Source organism: Eubalaena glacialis, chromosome 8, assembly GCF_028564815.1.
Source record: "Eubalaena glacialis isolate mEubGla1 chromosome 8, mEubGla1.1.hap2.+ XY, whole genome shotgun sequence".
NCBI classification, from domain to species: Eukaryota; Metazoa; Chordata; class Mammalia; order Artiodactyla; family Balaenidae; genus Eubalaena; species Eubalaena glacialis.
In genome coordinates this window covers 18,129,339-18,145,837 of record NC_083723.1, presented here as the reverse complement: position 1 = coordinate 18,145,837, position 16,499 = coordinate 18,129,339, and the positions used below count along the sequence as shown (strand labels likewise).

General features: G+C 39.0%; 1 pseudogene; it reads left to right on the top strand.

The window, feature by feature from the left end:
- Positions 1-1,875: 1,875 nt before the first annotated feature.
- On the top strand, positions 1,876-6,847 carry LOC133096593 (la-related protein 1B-like; annotated as a pseudogene).
- The last annotated feature ends 9,652 nt before the right edge of the window (positions 6,848-16,499 follow it).

Below are 16,499 nucleotides of genomic sequence, written 5' to 3'. Positions count from 1 at the left end.
TACATCTAAAGATGATCTAACCTGTAGCTGAAGATTGGTATTCTCTCAGTTAGCAGCCAGCAAGAAATATAAAAGCCCATTCCACATTAACCAGATAAGCCATTCTAGAATTAAGTAGATAGAAATAAATGCAAAAATAAACAAATGGGACCTAATCAAACTTACAAGCTTTTGCATAGCAAAGGAAATCATAAAAGAAACGAACAGACAACCTTCAGAATGGGAGGAAATATTTGCAAATGATGTGACACACAAGAGCTTAATCTCCAAAATATACAAACAGCTCATACAACTCAACAACAAAAAAACAACCCAACCGAAAAATGGGCAGAAGACCTTAATAGACATTTCTCCAAAGAAGACATACATATGGCCAGTAGGCACATGAAAAGATGCTCAACATCACTAATTATTAGAGAAATGCAAATCATAACTACAATGAGGTACCGCCTCACGCCAGTCAGAATGGCCATTGTTAAAAAGTCTACAAATAACAAATGCTGGAGAGGGTGTGGAGAAAAGGGAATCCTCCTACACTGTTGGTGGGAATATAAGTTGGTGCAGCCACTATGGAAAACACTGTGGAGATTCCTCAGAAAACTAAAAATAGAATTACCATAAGATCCAGCAATCCCACTCTTGGGCATATACCTGGACAAAACCCTAATTCAAAAAGATACATGCACCCCTATATTCAAAGCAGCACTATTCACAATAGCCAAAACATGGAGATAACCTAAATGTCCATTGATGGATGAATGGATACAGAAGATGTGGTACATATGTACAATGGAATACCACTCAGCCATAAAAAAGAATGAAATAATGCCATTTGCAGCAACATGGATGCAACTAGAGATTATCATACTAAGTGAAATAAGTCAGAAAGAGAAAGACAAATACCATATATCACTTATATGTGGAATCTAAAACATGGCACAAATGAACTTATCTACAAAACAGAAACAGACTCACAGACATAGAGAATAAACTTGTGGTTGCCAAGGGGGAGGAAGGTGGGGGAGGAAAGGACTTGGAGTTTGGGATTAGCAGATGCAATCTATTACATATGGGATGGATAAACAAGGTCCTACTGAATAGCACAGGGAACTATATTCAATATCCTGTGATTAAACCATAATGGAAAAGAATATAAAAAAAAGAATGTCTATATGTGTATAACTGGTCACTTTGCTGTACAGTAGAGACTGGCACAACATTGTAAATCAATTATACGTCAATAAAAAAATAAAATAAATTAGAATTAAGTTAAAAAAAAACCTAGCACTTAAAAAAACAGATGTCACTCTTACATCTTCTTTTGCATATCACTAAGTGATATTATTCATCTAATCAAGGGTGAAAAACTAGGAAAAAGTGTGGGATAAAAGAAAAGATAAACTAACCCAGTAATACAATTACTTACACTTCTTATAATCATTTTTTACAAATAAGTCTCAGAACAACATTTCTTCAGCAGGCCTAGAAATCAATAATCCAAATTAAAAGGGAGAGTCAGTGTTCTTTAAGAAGAATAAAAATGGAATGACTTCCATGTAATAGTTAGCATGAGTAAGAAGCTGGAATCCATTCATAACATAGAGAAGAAGGGAGTTACTGCTTCTCTACAAGAAAAATTAAAAGCAATCAGAAATAATAGAAAAACAAAAAACTATAAAAGAAAGTCAGAGTTCAATATGCACTTTAAAATGTGTAAAGCTTTTTGAAAATTGGTGGAAAGGAAGAAGAAAGAAGAATCCATTTGACCTTGACTCCAGAACATTCTTCTTTGAGTGGCATAGGGGTTATTACGACAGTACTATAAGGAAGAAAGGCACTCTTGGTTGTGACTGTGTTTCTTCTCTACAAAAGGTCATGGCTCCTGAAGGGCAGCTCATCCCTGTAAATTCTGGTAACTACTCCTTCCCTTGTCACTTCTGACTTACAGATTGCCAATCGTGGGGAATAACCATCCTTTATTGGTTTCCCTTAACCCTGCCCACAGTTTTGTAGAAGGTCCCTTCATTAAACTCTCTTCAATCACCTCTTTTGAGAGTATCTGCTAGTATCCTGACATCAAGAGAAAGAGAGTGAGGCAATACTTTGAATTCCATTTACGTTCCACCCAGGGATGATTGTAGGCCCACGACCTAAGTGTGAGATGAAAGGAGAGACATGAATCTCCCCTTGCCTCTGTCAGTTTCAGTCCCATGTCCATAAGCCTCTCATACTGTGCTCATCTTGTGCCAAGTACGATTCTAGTGTTTGATTGTTTATTTGTTTGTTTGTTAGGTCCAAACAGCTCCTAAACACAACATACCTTGGGCTTAAGTGAATCAACAGAAATCAATTCCCATACCCACCGTTAACTCATGTAGAACGACTGTACGAGTTACTAAAAAGCTCCTGTCCTGCATCTTGGTGAAAAGATCAGGCTAGATCTGTTCCCACTCACCGCTCTGGGGACCTTCTGTGGGCAAGGCACAGCCTCCACCCCCACGTGCAGTGGCCCTTCCTGTCCGTATGTCAATGGAAAGACTGGTTATGTTGGACTTACTGAGAAACCTTCCAGTCTGGAGCTCTATATGCTGATAAAACAAAATACTAAACTTTAAATAGCCTCCAAACCTTCCAAATCAATCTGGCTTCCCATGTTGGGTCATGAGAAGGGACTTGTCAGATGTTTCCACGTGATACCAACACATCTCAACAAAAGCCCAAATCCAGGCATAAAGCTCATCGACTAATGGTTAAATTTTCTGTTTTTCAGGAAAACACCTCTCCTGATGTTCAGGTCAGCTCAGTTGTAAAGAGCACTGCCTCTCCTCCATCCCCCTTCAGGTCCACTTCCATTTTGGCTTCCTTTCCCTCACTTGCCCAGTGCCAAAGCCCTTCCATGTATGCTTCACTCAGCTGCCTGGAGGCAACCACACTGTTTGTCCACACCCTGATTCCAAATGTGCAAGTAAATTGTGATTCAGTTGTGAAATAGACAACATGGACTTCGACTCTCCCCATTCTGGGTTCTTTTCTCCTTCCTCGGTGCCCGCTTCTTCTATCTCAAGGTTCCAAGATCTTTTTGCTTGGAAGCAAAACCACTCACCCAAAAGGTTTTTTTTTTTTCAATTATGTATATTTGATCTGAATCTCCATTCTAATAATGACAAATCTTTGCATTAGCATAGGCCTTGCTTTGCAGTACTTTGATATGGTCATGGTGTTATTGTAAGATTACCATTTTTGACCCGGTGTCAGTGTGGCCAGACTCCCCTGCTGGTTATTGATATAGCACAATCACCCTTCTCAACTTAGAGCAGTGAAAAGGCCCGTTTCTAGCCAGCACTAACCAGGTGCTGTCATTAAGTACACTGATTGATCATTGTGTGGGGTACTTCATATGTGCTGTTCCATTTAATGTTCACAGCCACTTTGGTGTTTTTATTATCCCCACTTTAAAATAAGAGACTAAGCCCGTTTCTTCTTCCTAATGCTACTAAGTGTCTATTTCCTTCCTTTTCTTTTGAATAAAGGCTTTGTGTTTATTTTAGGACAAGGATTGTTCCAAAAAATAATAATAATAACAATAATGACTATTTATTGAGCATTTACTATGTACAAGGCATTGTAATGAATGTTCTATAAAAATTGTCTAATTTACTCCTTTGAGGTGGGATTACCTTAGAACAGAGAGATGAGATACTTTGTCCTGAATTACACATCTAGCAAGTGATAGAGTAGGGTTTGGACCTGGAACCATCTCACTCCAGCTCCTCAGTACCACAATCTCCCTAGTTTCTAGGTGGACCAATCAATACAGTGATGAATAATTTCACTGAAACATCAATAAAAAATAAAATGATGTTGTAAAAAACAAAACGTGTTACGAAAATCACTTCCTGTTGGCTAACTGCATAACAGAACATCTGTGGAACTGCAAAAGAAAAATTTTAAGTATTGCAAATAGTACCTAATAAGAAAATTGGAAACACAGCACTCATGATTTTATCTGAGTTGAAAGTACACACAAAAATTCAGCAATGCCTTTGGTCTGGCTGTATTCCTTAACTGATCTGTCGCTTCCCTCAGGGAAATACTAACAAAGTCTCCTACAGCATCTCCTTAAAAAGTGGCTTACCCGGTAGATTCTTGAAATTCTATGTAAGAGCACTGGAGGCTAATTAATTGGTTGCTTGCCTTATTTCACTCTTATTCTCCCTGCCAGATACAACTCTGATGTTTATAAATCTAACTTTATACAGTCTCCATCAAAGACAGGCTGGCCTCATGTACTTGGAAAATAAGATGTCTTAAATTGAATGGGTCTCTCATGCTGAACATTTTATGCTATTCTTTCATTTTTTTCTTTCTCCAAAGTTTATTTTCTCTCCTTAAAAAAGTTCTTTAAATTTGCTACTTATTCTTTTTTGCTTCTTCTCAAATCCTTGTTCACGTCCTCAAAAATAAAATTAGAGCCATTCCCCAAGGGTTCTTCCCTGGTTCTGTGCCTGTAATTCCATTTTAAATCAGTGGTCTCTTGCGTAAATTCCCATATCCTGACTGACTCCCTAGGACAAGCTCTTTGCTCTCTCTTTTCTCTCTGCTCTACCATTCTTCTTATTTTGCATGTCATCAATTTTTTTCTGATATATGTTTCTTTATCTTTTTCAACGTTTTTGCTCCACTCTTATGGTCCTTTCATTGCTTCTGCCCTTTTGGTTGGCAGGACTGAGTAGCCCAACTACCATATGACCCAGCAATTCCACTCCTAGGTATGTATCTGAAAAAACCCAAGAACTGATTTAAAAAGATTACATGCACCCCAATGTTCAGAGCAGCATCACTTACAATTGCCAAGACATGGAAGCAACCTAAGTGTCCATCAACAGATGAATGGATAAAGATGTGGTATATATATATACAATGGAATACTACTCAGCCATAAAAAAGAATCAAATTTTGCCACGTGCAGCAACATGGATGGACTTGGAGGGCATTGTACTAAGTGAGATAAGTCAGACAGAGAAAGACAAATACTGTATGATATCACTTATACGTAAAATCTAAAAAATACAACAAACTAGTGAATAAAACATAAAAGAAGCAGACTCACAGATACAGAGGACAAACTAGCGGTTACTAGTGGGAAGAAAAGGGGAGGAGCTATATAGGGGTGGGGGAGTGGGAGGTACAAACTATTGGGTATATAAGATAGGCTACAAGGATGTATTGTACAACATGGAGAATATAGCCAATATTTTGTAATATCTGTAAATGGAGTGTCACCTTTAAAAGTTGCATAGGGACTTCCCTGGCAGTCCAATGGTTAAGACTTTGCCTTCCAATGCAGGGATTGTGGGTTCGATCCCTGGTCAGGGAGCTAAGATCGCACATGTCTCATGGCCAAAAAACCAAAACATAAATAAAGCAATAAGAAGCAATGAAAAAAAAATGAAAAAAAGAAACCAAAAAAAAAAAAAGCAAAACATAAAACAGAAGCAATACTGTAACAAATTCAATAAAGACTTTAAAAAAATCAAAAAAATTAATAAAAAATAAAAATTGTATAAAAATAAAGAAATAAAGAAGCTCTTAAAAAAAGACTGAGTAGCCCATTTCTGCTTCTCGTTTTCTGTATGATCTGAATTAAACAAAGTATTGATTTTAAGCCCAGTCCCCTTTTCCTCTCTCTCCTTCCCCCAGGGATGGAGGATTGGCTCCTGTTGGCTTATGAAACTTTTGTTTCTTTCTGCATGACTGTAGAACAGTGGTTATCAGATTGACCTGTGAAATTTTCCCAGATAAATATTTCTCACCTTCCTATTTCTTCTACCCTTATCCTGATATTCCGGGAGTGGGGTAGCACGGGAAATAGTGAGCAGACACACGTGTTTTGACAATGCTTTAAATGTGGTTTTCCTAGAGTGAACTTCTACTCTTCAGCCATGCCACTAATTGAGATCCTCCATTCTAGAAGTTTCCATTTCCTGAGTCAGAAATAGACACATTTGTTTAAGGCGGATCCTGTCAGTTGATGAATGGGCCATCGGTTTAGTAAGCAGTAAGTGAAGCGCTTCTGGAGGGAAGATGTTAGTGACATGGGAAGGATGAAAATCTTCTTTTTCATCTGTTATAATCACTTGCTTAATGCAAGGGTTAAGGTTGAGCAGATATTCATTTTATTCTAATTAAGAGTAATTTCACATGTTGCAAGGAACTTATTTCTTGATGGAAGACCTTAAAAAAATTGCTGTTTTGAGTTCATATCAGACCAAGTCTCCGGTTCATATATAGTGTCTGCCCCAAATTCTTCAAGAATTGGAAGCCTACTGAGTCCAAAGAAAAATATTGAAACAACTAATCTTCAAGCAACTTCTAGAGATCATCTTCTGGTTTGGCTGACTTAGACTCAAAGCCTCGGATAGAAGTAAAAAGAGGGATGCTGTGCATCTCCAGTGAAACTGAAGGAGTCAATGTCTGTGCCTGATGAGGCATTAAATCAACTGCATCCTCCAGAAGAACAAGACTTGATTTCTTTTTATTTGATGAAGACATGCAACAAATAGGAGGATGAAAAAACACATTTATTGATTGGTCTGATAATGATTCAGACTGTGAAATTGATGACTAAGATCCAAACAAGATTTTGATTATAAATGAGACGCCACTTTACCTGAGAAAACATCCTGGATGAGATCAAACAGGCGACCACAAATCTAGGGCAAAAATTACATCTGAACTTGCTTAAGTTATCAATGGTGTTCTCTATTATAATGAACAGGATTTATGCATGGAAATAGATGGAAACAAACATAAAGACAGTCATAAAGAAATTGACAAGATGATCTAAAGTTCATATAGAAATTCAAGGGACCCAGAATAGCCAAAATAATCTTGGAAAAGAAGAACAAATTTGAACGATTACACTTCCAATTTGTAAAACTTACCACAAAGCTATAGTAATCAAGACAGTGTGGTATTGGCATAAGGAAAGACATTTAGATCAATGGAATAGAATTGAGAGTCCAGAAATAAACCATGCAGTAAGCTGATTTTTGAAAAGGGTGCCAAGACCATTCAATGGGAAAGGAATAGTCTTTTCAACAAATGATGACAGGACATCCAGATGGCCATGTGCGAAAGAATGAAATTGAACCATTACCTCATACCATATGCAAAAAATTAACTCAAAATGGATGGAACACTGTGATATTATGTTTTATAGTAAGAAATATATACTAGTCTTCACCCTGTTTCTGGTGCAGAGCTCCTAAAACCCTTGGAATTTCCAAAGTGATGAGAACAGTAAAGGTATCTTTTGTTATGCTACTGAAGTGACTTTTTGACCTAAGGATGGGGCCTGTTTGCTAATCAACCATGTGATTAGAGGGCTGAAACTTTTAGTCTCACCCCCTGACCTCTGGGAGGGGCGAGAACCTTGATGTTGAATCAATCACCAATTGTCAATGATTTAATCAATCACAACTATGTAATGAAACCTCTGTTAAAACCCAGAAAGTACAGGGTTTGGAGAGCTCCCTGGTTGGTGAACACATGGAGGTGCCAGGAGGGTGGTGCGCTTGGAGAGCACATGGGAGCTCCAAGCCTCTTCCCACGTAACCTTGCCTTACACATCTTTTCCATCTGGGTGTTCCTGAGTTACATATTTTTATAATAAACCAGTGATCTAGTAAGTTATAATGTTTCTCAGAGTTCTGTGAGCCCCTCTAGCAAATTAATTGAACTTGAGGAGGAGGAGGTTGTGGGAACCTCTGATTTATAGCCAGCCAATCAGAAATACAAGTAATAACCTGGGCTTACAACTGGCATCTGAAGTGGATGGGTGGGGCAGTTTTAGAGAATTGAGCCCTCAACCTGTGGAATATGATGCTATCTCTGGGTAGATAATATCAGAATTGAGGTGAATTCTTCGGCACCCTGCTGGTGTCTGATAACTGTTTGCTGGCGTGTAGGGACCTACCCCCTGCCACCCACATTGGATTTGGGTCCAGGAACCCATTTTAAACACTTAAATGTAAGAGCCTAGAACTATAAAATTCTTAGAAGAAAACACAGGCATAAATCTCTGTGAACCTGGATTAGGCAATTGTTTCTTATATGACAACAAAAGCACAAGAAAAAATACAAAAGAAAAAATAGTATATTGGAGTTCATCAAAGATTAAAACTTTTGTATTTTAAAGGACACCATCAAGCAAGTGAAAAGCTGACTAACAGAATGGGAGAAAGTATTTGTAAATCATACATCTGATAAGGGACTTGTACCTAGAATACATAAAGAACACTTACAAGTCAATAATAAAAAGACAAATACTGTAACCCCATTAAAAAATGGGCAAAGAATAAAAAGATAGTTTTCAAAAGAAGATAGACAAATGATCAATAGCACATGAAAAGATACTTGACATCATCAGCCACCAGGAAAATGCAAATAAAAACCACAAGGGGATTGTACCTCACACCCACTAGGATGGCTATAATCAAAATGACAGACAGTAACAAGTGTTGGCAAGGATGGGGAGAAAATGGAACCCTCATACCCTGCTGATGGGAATGTAAAATGGTACAACCACTTTGGAAAACAGTCTAGCAGATCCTCAAAATGTTACATGTGATTCAGGAATTCCAATCTTAGGTATACATCCAAGAGAAATGAAAACATATGTTCACACAAAAACTTGTACATGGATGTTCACAGAAGCATTGCAAAGGTGAAAAGAACTCAAGTGTTCATCAACTGATAAATGGATAAACAAAATGTGGTATATCCATATAATGTAATATTATTTGGCAATAAAAAGAAATGAAGTACTCATACACGCTGCAACAAAAAGACATTACGCTAAGTGAATGAAGCCAGTCACAAAGACTACATAATTGTATGATCCCATTTATATGAAATGTCCAGATTAAGGAAAGCAGTAGAGACATAGGGCTGGTGAAGTAGGAGAGGGGAATGTAAGTAGCTGCTAATTGGCACCAGCTTTCTTTTTATGGTGATGAAAATGTTCTAAAGTTGATTGTGGTGATGGTTGCATAGTTCTGTTTATGTAACAAAACGATTCAATTGTACACTTTAAATGGGTGAACTGTATCACATATGAATTTTACCTTAATAAAGATGTTATAAAAAAAGAAAACATGCTGTTCTGTTGGTATAGAAAAAATTCTTTAAAAACAAGTTATGAAGATATTTTCTTGCATAGAATCTCAAGCTATGCTAGTGACAGCAGGCTGACAGTGAAGTATTGCTTGATGTTACACTAGAAAACTGGAGGAAGCTTAAGGAAGAAGGTAAACAGTATAATTGAAAACTACCTCTCTGATGTCACAGAACGTTCCTATTCTCAACAGAAAGATTTTATTTCTCAATTTTCTTACTCACTCTTTGTGAAGTACAAGAAATCAGAGGAAAAGAAAGGAGAGTAGACATACTATTTCGTCATTGTTTGGGGCAAAGAAAGTTCCGCATCAGGCAGACCTGTGTGCAAATCCTGACTCAGCTCATCGTGGAGCAACAAATGCCAAAGTTATTCATCTAACTGTAGGGCTACAGCTGAAGAACACTGTTGAAATCTGTTTTCTCATACATAGTCCAGGAATAATTGGGTATTTGTTTTTTACTAGCTAGGGTCAGTGAGCACTAGCTAGTAAAAAACAAATACCCAATTATTCCCGGACTATGTATCCAGAGATTTCTTTGGGGGAAATAGCCTCCTCAATTCCTGTACTTCTGGTGTATTTGAATGAATTCCTGGTTTTCCATATATGTGCCTCAAGCCTGGCTGATCAGCACATTCCATGGTTTAGGGATGGGGACAAATCAAATTTAGCGACTGGGATTAAGCTTATGACCTTTGTTTGAACTACTGAAGTGGAGTTCTCTTTGCTGCTGCTAAACTGAATCTGACAGTGTAAATATCTGGAGCTGCTCAACCCTTATTGCACATTCACAGCCTGAAAGCATGGGTAGGATGGACACAGTAGAGATATGCAGAGGGTCTGGGCCTTGGGGACATCATATATGGCCCTTGTTAAAAGCATATCAGCAACAGCCCTGGACCTCTCAGTTATATAAGTTGATACATATGTTTTTAAGCTTAAACAAGTATAAACTGACTTTTCAACTGTACCGAAATGAATCCTAAAAGTAGAATCATCTCTTGGCTAGTTTCTATGGCTGTGTAACAATTTACCCCCAAACAGGATGGTTTAAAACAAGAAAATTTCATGGTTTAAAAGAAGAAAACATTTATTTTGCTACAGTCTGGGCAAGGATTGAAGGTGGTAGCTTATTTCTTCTCTACTGGGTATTCAGCTGTGGTGGTTTGAACACTGAAGGCTGGAATTATTTAAAAGCTTGTTCAAAAAAAACAAAACAAACAAACAAACAAACAAACAAAAAGCTTGTTCACTTACATGTCTGGTGCTTGGTCTGGGAAGGCTCAAAAAGTTGGGACTGGAGAAGTTGGGGGTCCTTTCTCTCTCTCTAATTCTCTCTCCCTCCCCCCTCCCTCCTCTCTTCCCCTGTCTCTCTCCTTCTGTCTCTCCTTCCCTCCCTCCCTCCCTCTCTCCATGTGATCTCTGCATGGCAGCTTCAGGATAGCTGAAGTTCTTAGATGTCAGCAGAAGACTTCCAAGGGAGAAAGAGCTGGGGAGAAGCTCTAACATTTTTTACGGCCTAGCCTCATACACCATGCAGAGTCATATCCACCATAGTCCAAGGCTCACCCAGATTAAAGAGGAGCAAACACAGACAGAGGAGTGGCAACATCAAACTGTAAGAAGAACACGTGGTTGGGATACACTGGTGTGGCCGTCTTTGAAAATACCATTGGCCACACTTTGTGGGGTATTCGTAAGGATTAAATGAGAAGTTTCTCAAAAGACTATATTACAAAGATATAATATAGAACTGAAGACCAGAATGAGCTGAGGGACCCTAAGGAGGCCAGTGTGAACTGGAAATAATTCTGTGGCCAAGCCAGGAAAATGCTAGAGAGAAGAGATGGAAGAGGAAGATGGGTGGAGAAAGTAATTACCCAAGTTTTACCATGTTGAGTTTAAGGGCAATATACACAGAAACTCGGTAAAGGAAATGTGAAAATAACATTTCTGTCATAAATCTGTAGTTGTTTTTACATATGCTAGTATTTCTGATGAAAATTGTTTATTTACTTATTTTTGCACTCATGATTGAGTAGTAAGAGACGGTGGGAAATGGTGCCAGCTTCTTCTCTTGGTTCAAAATGCCCATGACCGAAGTTTTACTCTATTAATCCCATGACTGGAGCCAACTGCCAACTTCAGAGTTCCAAAAATGTATCTTCAATGCTTTTTTGAGAAATCGTATAAGTATTTTGGAAGTTTAAGCCATAAAATTAAAGTTACAAAGTGTGAGCCAATGTTGTATAAAACATGAATGAGATTATTGCTGAAGAATGAGAATAGAAGGATAGGAGAATAGAAGGATAAAATGGATAAAGCCTGCAACTAAATTGATCGACTAAGTCATAGTAATAAAAAAAAAAAAATCCCCTTTAGATGTGAAGTCTAAAATATTCCAAAGGAACTAGCTTTCCAACTTGGTAAAAGTTATTTTGCCTCCTCTGAATGTCAGTTTCTTCATGGACAATATGAGGGAGTTGGGTTAGAGGGTCCTGACTCTTGTGGGGAGGTTGTCAGACTTCTTTCATAATCAAACAAGAGTTCTGGACGCTCTTCCCAGAGAAGATGCACAGACACGCACATTTTCCACATGATATCAGGGCTATGGCCTCTAAGTCCAGGTTTAAAATTCCTGGACCCCTGGCTTTCTCTGTCTTCCTCCTCTAAGTTCTGTGGTCGAGGAGACTTGATTTTGGTACAACTTTCATACCTCCCCAGCTGTGGAAGGACTATTAGCCCTCCTTGAGTTCATCATCAATTCTTGGACCCAGGGCCAGCTTCTTGAGGTGTTACGTGTGCAATCACACATGGCCCCGTGCTCAGAAGAGCCTTACACTTAGTTTAATGCTCTATTGCCGCCATCTTGACATCCTTAATAACTTTTGGACAAGGAGTCCTATATCTTCACGTTGCACTGGGCCCAACAGATGATGTAATGGTCCTGCCCTGGCCACCCTCTGAGTCTCAACCCTTCCTCTTCCTATTCCTGAGAAGTGGTCATCCAGTCTCTGTGTTGACTCATAGAGCAAGGAGGAACTCCACACTTTTCGAGGCAGCCGTGTCAATCCTAGGTAGACCGGAGGGTTAGACATTTGCTTTTATATTGTGCTGAAATCTACCTCTCTATAACTGCACCCACGGATCACAGTTTTCTGTGTCTTGTGTGATGTTTCTTCTGACATAAGAATGTTTTACATCTTTTAAGACAGCTACCATTCCTTGCCACCTTAAAAGAAATCTACTAAATTAAGGAAATAAATCTTCCCTTCTTTGATTGATCCATGGAAAAAGAAAGGCTGTAGAAAGCTCACGCAAGATGAAAGACCACCCGAAAGGGCCAAATATGAAAAGGAAATAAAGTGATTAGGATTGACACCGGAGGATGAAAAATCAGGAGAAAATTAAAGAGGATCAGTAGGGTTTGTGCTTCTGAAATGGAAACAAGCCGTAGTAGTGTTTTTTGCATCATAAAAAAGTCCCCAAAGAACAAACTATGCTAATGCAATTTGCTCTAATTTTGAAATTGGTAGTGTTAAGGAACAGATCTCTTTTTTGGTAAGGAAATGACGGAGCTTTGGTTATTTCTGAGGCTCTTCTTTTTAAATAAGTATCTTAAACAGCAAATAACATAAATAAATAGGCTTTAGCACCACCGTGCCAAAACGTGGCTATTTGTTACGTGCCCTGACAGAGTATGTCCTTCCTCGGGAGAAACTTACATTTTATTCCCCTGTGTTTTGTTCATCTGTGAGCTCTGGCGTATAGTACAGTGCCTGGCACACAGAAGGCTGTCTGTAAATCTTTGATTCTGTAGTGTATGTTTCTGTGTCTGTGGCACGGATGGGCAAAGATGATTCTCCATGTTGGGGGGATGGAGAGGCCTGTCTTGATGACCACACGGCTAATGGCTCCCTTCACCGGGCATCAGTTCTGACCACATGGGAGTCAGGCAGGGTGCAGAAGCTGGGAGGCGTTAGAAATGACATTTTCCTTTTCACATGGTCCTCATTACAAAGAGAAAGGCAGAACCTACTTTTTTTTCCATATAAAGGCATAGCTTTATCACTACAGACACAAAGGCCATCTAGAAACAACTAAAATTGGAAAACTGGCATCCAAAGGATAGGTGACAGCAACTCTACAAAGCAAAATGGATTGGCCTAAATAACTCCATCCAACAAGCCAATTCACTCGGTTGTCAGGGAGTACAACGTGCAACTCACCTTTTCTGGGGCCCCAACCAGGAGACCAGCTTGCACAAAACCACATGTTTGGCAGAAGTCGTGTTCTTTTGTAGCACAGCTGACTGGCAACACCTGCCCTGAAATGTTCCAGGTCAAAACCATTCTGTAGGACTCTCAGATGTCAGCAGTACACTTGTCCAGACCTAGAGAATTCAATCAGCCAGTTGCGAGCTGGTCAACACATGAGAAAAGCAGTCTTGGGTATTATTAGTCAGCTGTTGCTAAGCTGCTGTATAGCACCAAGTAGCCCCTCAGCGGCTCCGCGGCTTTCAGAAACATAGGTTTCCTTCTTGCTTGCGCTACTTATCCTTGGTGGGTCAGCTGCTCCTCTGATTCTTATTTCATTCATTCCAGGCCCTGGGGGGAAGATATGGACCCTCTCTGGACATACTGATCTTACTGCAGAAGTAAAAGAACAGTGATTGAACTTTGCAGTGTTCTTGAAAGGCTCTGCTGGATACAGGTACATCACTTCTGTTCATATTCCATTGTCCTTAACACAGAACCGACTATTAACATGCCTCCCAAAGTGTTTCTGGAAAGATACATTTGGACTATGATTTTAACTTGCACTATCCTCATATTCAAATTCTGCATTTTCAAAATAACCTCTTTTTTAAAAAAATTGAAGTATAGTTGATTTACAATATCAACTATTAGTTTCAGGTGTACAGCACAATGATTCAGTAATATAGGTATATATATCTATATAAATATATATATAAATTCTTTTTCAGATTCTTTTCCCTTATAGGAAAATAACCTCACTTTTATTACAAAACTTGTTATTATAAAATTTACACAGAAAGTCTGGCCAGAAACTTGTTCCCCATTCATTCTTTTTTTTTTTTTTTTTTTAACATAAATTTATTTATTTATTTTTGGCTGCATTGGGTCTTCGTTGCTGTGTGCGGGCTTTTCTCTAGTTGCGGCGAGCGGGGGCTACGCTTCATTGCGCGGGCTTCTCATTGCTGTGGCTTCTCTTGTTGTGGAGCACAGGCTCTAGCCGCATGGGCTTCAGTAGCTGTGGCTCAAAGGCTCTAGAGCACAGGCTCAGTAGTTGTGGCGCACGGGCTTAGTTGCTCCGCGGCATGTGGGATCTTCCCGGACCAGGGCTCGAACCTGTGTCTCCTGCATTGGCAGGCGGATTCTTAACCACTGCACCACCAGGGAAGCCATCCCCATTCATTCTTTTTTCCAGCTATCTATTAATGATTTTACCATTTTAAATGTTTTAATGCATTTTATTTTTTATTAGTTATCATATGGGTCAAAATGTAAAAAATATGAGTATACAATGAAAAGTCTCCCTCTCCCCACTGTAGCCTGGCCATCCAGTTTTTCCACAGGCAACCAGCATTATTTGTTTCTCCTCTATCCTTTCTTAATCTTTTGTGTAAGCATGAACAATGAAATCTCAATTCATTTCCATTTTCTTAAGAATGGGGTAATTACTAACATTGTTTTCTGTGTGTTTGTTGGGGGGGGGGAGGGACATAGCCCTGTCTTCCCTTTTATGACTTTCTGCTTTGATCTCCCATATTCTGACTTGTACAATTAGCCCTGAGCAGGCAGTGATCCATTACCATTGCATTCTTTATCCCTCTGTCCCAAGGGAGCATAGCTCACAATGTAACAAACAGTGTTTTCATGAAGAAACAATAAAGCAAATATTACTGTACTGGGTCAGGAACTCTCCAAGTTATTTTCCATCCCCCTCTCCAATATTATTAATCTTCAAAGTCACCATGGCGAAAGGTTTTTCTGACAACATGTCAAGAGATAAAAATTTTAGCTTGTCCCTTACTCAAGTTGGTGGGTTCTACTGGGTAAGGCTTTGAGATCTAGTACCATCCCCTACATAAAGCATTTTATCCCCTCTGCCGGTTAGAAATTTATACTCTTGCAAAAACTTACCTCCTCAGATCATGTTTCTAACTGAAATATTTACCTGAAATAATTTTTCTTTCATAAATGTTGAATTACAGTTGACTGTCATTGACATGTTGCTTATGTGGCAGGAAAACACTTGTTTGGGATTTTAAATTTTTTTTAATCTAAGTATTTCCCCTCTCCTATTCAAGCAAAACCTCAGCAGTATTCTGACAAAAGCTACGCGTCTTGCATATGTAAAAAACTGAACCCATAAAGGAGGTGATATTAAGTGCTTCTGGGGAAATTTATCAAAGCTAAGTAGGAACACTCCACCTCACCCCGAGGGATCCAGAAGCAGAGGAAACTTTATTTACCAGGCAGAGCCCCTGCGAGGTGGCAAGACCCCAGGAAAAATGTGGAAATGGTATGTCTGGGCAGAAAGGCAGCCATAGACATCTTTGCTGAGATCTGCATGCCCCAGAGAGGCAAGGAAAGAGCAGAAAGATGCCAATGCCCCACACTCATGTCAGGAAGTAGAACAGAAGACAGCTGGACCTAACGGGGCCTGTGAGGACAGGAACGGGGCATCTCAACCCTGACCTGTGAAGGCCATGCCCACGACCATAACTACAGGTGTCTCCGTGGACGTGTGTAGAGATAGGACTGGCGGGCAAGATGCCATCACCTCCATCAGCCCACCCAATGCCTTGGCTCCATTGGAGGCCCCTGGAACTTAAGACAAACCTTAGGAAATGGAGGCTCTAAATTGGTAAGAGAAAGTTTCCACCAATCTACAGAATGTAAGCCAGAAAGAGAAATTAAATGGAACAATATAGAAAATGAAGGTATATTTTGTGCTCATTTGAATTTCTGGACTGAGATTCATACATGGCTACCTGTTATTACATCACTTTATATTTAGGGCAAACAATGTATTTCCAAACACAACTATATTCAGTTAAAATCTGTAATGAAAATCTAAGAAACTGTTGCTTATTCTGTTCATAATAACTCGTGAGCACTTCTGTTGTGTCAAGCATTGTGCTAAGGACTTAAAATTCATTATTATATTCAAAATTTATAATAATTTTAAAGGGTAGAAATTCTTATTGTTAGTATTTCATAGATGGGAAAATTGAGTCCTCGAGAGGATAAAAATCTCGCTCATTTAGGAATCATAAAGGATTTCATCCTA